We start from the raw sequence: 4,227 nt of genomic DNA, 5'->3' as shown, positions 1-4,227 counted from the left end.
TTTTAACACTTAGCAAGATGTGTTGACTCTCTTTCCATGCCAGCGTACACCGATATTTTTCAGTGCTTTAAACAGCCTCATGGTATTCTGTTTTATAGATAGGCCTTAATTCATTTAATTAGTCTGCTACTGATAAACATTTAGGTTAGTTACAGTAGAAGGCAGGTACAGTACAACACCATGCAGCAAGGGGAAAGCTGGTCTAAACATGTCTTTGCACACAGATTCATGTATCTGTAAAATCTGTTCACAGAGGATCAATCACTGAGCCAAAGGGAAAGCATTTTTTTCTTTGACAGGTGTTTCCAAACTGCTCTTCAAAGAAGCTGCACTGGACAACACACCCACATCAAATGAATGAGAATGCCTATTTCCTCACACTCACTGGGTTTTACCAAACATTTTAACTTTTGTCAATTTGATAGATAAATAACTGGATCTCACTGCTATTCAAAAATAGCATTTCATTACTCATGAGCATGATTGAACATCTTGCATGTATCTAAATTCTGAAGTTCCTAGAAATGGTCCCTTGTTGCTACAGGACCAGGAAATGTGCCCTTTCAGAAGGAGATTTTACTTTAACACCTCTTTGCCCTGTTCCTAGATCCTGACTGATTCCCTGGCAGAGGCCTCAGAAAGTGTGAAGATGATGTCAACACACCCATGACTACGTGCTTCTCAGAAGCCTGCATAATTAGAACCAGATGGGAAATCCCAAGTCACTTCCTAATGTATCTGAAGCCATTCCAGTCCTTATCTTTGTGACCAGAGGTGGTTTTTTTCTTTTTTTCTGGAGATTCCAAGAGAGATGAAAGTTGCAGAAAATCAGGAGCAGGACTGTGCCTGTGAATAAGCAGATTAATTCATTTAGGCTGATTAAAAACTAAATGTCTGTTTCCCAGAGTAGAGCTGAGAGAACATTCCTTATTCTGTAAATGATGAAATCTTTATATCAAGAAGGCAGATATCCAAAGGGAAAATAAAACAGAAGAAACTTAAATGCCACCTCCATCCTTTCAGGAGGCAGGAGAGAGGGAAGGGTTATAGCATCTCGCCACCCAGCGAGGGCACAACGCTCACCAGTGATGGAGAACAGGGTGAGCCCCCATGAGCCGGATCGTGCCTTGAATGGTTAAGGAATAAAGAGCTCTTCTACCAGTATGGATGGCGATAGCCAAGGGCAGCATATATGTACTACTGCTCAGGCTGCCCAGGGACAGAAAGCTATGGGCTGACCTTTTTCTGGGGCAATCTGAGTATTGAAAGCAACCAGGTACTCAAGAAATATGCTGCCCGGATGCTGGTAATCCATCGGTTTTTTTTTGTATTGTGTTGCCAAATAGCAGTCATTCATTTATATTCCAAACATCACATTTATCCTTAATTGTAATGCCTTATAAACTTGCAGGGAGGAGAGGGCAAAGAGAATGGTCCCAATATACCCTTCTGTTATGACTAGACCCCATATTAGTATGCCATCAGTCTATCTGAAAAATTGCCTGTGGTATTTAATATAACTGCTCAAAATATTCCCTCCCCCTCCTTAAGAGAGGAATATACATTTTCCCCACTGATATCAGGCTTGGCCGTATGACTTATTTGGCAAATGGAGTGTGAACCAGAGTGACATGAACCAATCATGAGCAGAGTCGTCGTGTAGTAGTCCTCTTCTCTCTTTTATCTGCGACACTAGCAGCGATGTCCCAGATAGACTTCTTCTATCCGCCTAGATACTTGTGTTGGTTGCGGTAACTTTTGAAATGAGGAAATGTGAGTCCTTCAAACTTGCTCTTTTTCAAGATTGTTTTGGCTATTTAGGATCCCTTGCATTTCTATACGACTTTTAGGATCAACTTGTCAACTGCTGCAAAAATGGGAGAAGAATTTTAATAGGCATCGTGTTGAATCTGTAAATAGATCAATTTGGGGAGTGTTGCCATCCTAACAATCTGAAGTCTTCTGATCCCTGAATACATTCTATCTTTCCATTATTTTAGGTCTTCTTGAGTTGTCTGCAAGGATGTTTCACAGTTTGTAGTGCACAAGTCTTATACTTCTTGTATTAAATTTCCTGAGTATTTTATTATTTTTAATGCTACTGTTAGTGGAATTGTTTTCTTCGTTTTCTTTTTGGATTGTTCATTGCTGGTGTATAAAAATACAAGTGATTTTTGCATGTTGATATTGTATCCTATATCTTGCTAAAATAATTTGTTCGCTTTAGCAGTCTTTCTTCCTTTGGATATTCTGTATACAAGATTTTGTCATCTGCAAAAACATGCCAAGATGCAAGTTTTACTTCTTTCTTTCCAATATGAATGCCTTTATTTATTTTTCTTGTCTAATTGCCCTAGTTAGAAACTAGGACAATTAATAAAAGTGGCAAAGTTGGACATCCTTGTCTTGTTCCTGATCTTAAGGGGAAAACTTTCATTCCTTTACCATTAAGTATGATGTTAGCTAGGAATTTTTCACAGATGTACTTTATCAAGTTGAGGAAGTTCCTTTCTAGTCCTAGTTTATTGAGTATTTTTATCAGGAAAGAGGATTAGATTTTCTCAAATGCCTTTTCTGCATTTATTAAAATTATCATGTAGGGGCTTCCCTGGTGGCGCAGTGGTTGAGAATCTGCCTGCTAATTCAGGGGACACGGGTTCGAGCCCTGGTCTGGGAAGATCCCACATGCCGCGGAGCAACTAGGTCCGTGAGCCACAACTACTGAGCCTGTGCGTCTGGAGCTTGTGCTCCGCAACAAGAGAGGCCGCAATAATGAGAGGCCTGCGCACTGTGATGAAGAGTGGCCCCCGCTTGCCACAACTAGAGAAAGCCCTCGCACAGAAACGAAGACCCAACACAGCCAAAAATAAATAAATAAAAAGTACCCTTGATTAAAAAAAAAAATTATCATGTAGTTTTGTCCTTAATTCTATTAGTGTGACATATTACATTGATTGATTTTTTTAATATATTCAACCAGCATTATATTCCTGGAATAAATCCCACTCGGTTGTGGTGTGTAATTTTTTAAATATTTTACTGGATATATTTTTTACATTGTGTTGAAGATTTTTGTGACTATATATACAAAATATATTGGCTTATAGTTTTCTTGTTATGCCTTTGTCTGGTTTCAGTATCAGAGTAAAATTAGCTAATAAAATGAGTTGGAAAGTATTTCCTCCTTTTCTATTTTTAAGAAGATTTTTTGAAAGATTGTTGTTATATCTTCTTTAAACATTTGGTAGAATTTGCCAGTGAAGCCATCTGGGTCTGGAATTTGTTTTGTGTACGTTTTTTTCTTCACTTGATATTCAGATCTTTTTGAGTCAGTGTTGGTAATCTTTGTTTTTCTAAGAACTTGTCCATTTCTTCTAGATTTTCTATGTGTTGGCATACAGTTGTTCATAATATTCTCTTATAGTTTTTTTTATTTCTATCAGATTGGTAGTCATGACCCTATTTTCATTCTCGACTTTATTAATTTGAGTCTTTTCTCTTTTTTTCTTCATCTGTCTAGATAAGGGTTTGTTAATTTTGTTTATATTTTCCAAGAACCAAAATTTCATTTTATTAATAATTTTCTCTATTATTTTTCTTTTCTCTACCATTAATTTCTCTCTAAGCTTTATTGTTGCCTTCCATCTAGTTGCTTTGGGTTTAGTTTGCTCTTCCTTTTCTAGTTTGTTAATGTAGAAGGCTAAGTTATTAACCTGAGATCTTTCTGATTCTCTCACCATGTGTTGTTTTCACTGTTGCTTCTGCTGTTTGTTTAGTGACTTTCCTGTACTAATTATTTAAAATTTGGGACTTCCCTGGTGGTCCAGTGGCTAAGATTCTGCACTCCCAATGCAGGGGGCCCAGGTTCAATCCCTGGTCAGGGAACTAAATCCCGCATGCTGCAACTAAGAGTCTGAATGCCGCAACAAAGATCCCGCAAGCGGCAATGCAGATCCCACATGCCACAACTAAGACCCAACGCAGCCAAATAAATACAAATAAAAATAAATTAAATTTGTATTCCTTGTTGTGTGTGGGCATCGAAGTTTCTGTTTGCTTAGCTTAATGGTCAGTTAATAATTGGACAGAAATTTCCTTAAATATTTGGAACAAGTCACCCAGCCTTTGCCCAGGGTCTCTGTATGGTAGGGCCACCACTTCAATGCCCTGGAAGGCAGTTTACAACTCTTCCTCAGCCTTCACCTCCTGCTTGTGCAAAGCCTCAAG

The 4,227-nt window shown here is 38.3% G+C and overlaps 1 non-coding gene across 1 annotated transcript; it reads left to right on the top strand.

Moving 5' to 3' along the window:
* Positions 1-3,812: 3,812 nt before the first annotated feature.
* TRNAG-CCC (transfer RNA glycine (anticodon CCC)) lies at positions 3,813-3,885 on the top strand. Its single transcript has one exon. It is a non-coding gene; the product is annotated as a tRNA-Gly (tRNA).
* Positions 3,886-4,227: the final 342 nt, after the last annotated feature.

This window comes from Orcinus orca, chromosome 16 (assembly GCF_937001465.1).
Source record: "Orcinus orca chromosome 16, mOrcOrc1.1, whole genome shotgun sequence".
In the NCBI taxonomy this organism is placed as follows: Eukaryota; Metazoa; Chordata; class Mammalia; order Artiodactyla; family Delphinidae; genus Orcinus; species Orcinus orca.
The sequence above is the reverse complement of the archived record's forward strand: the minus strand, read 5'-3'. Positions and strand labels throughout refer to the sequence as shown.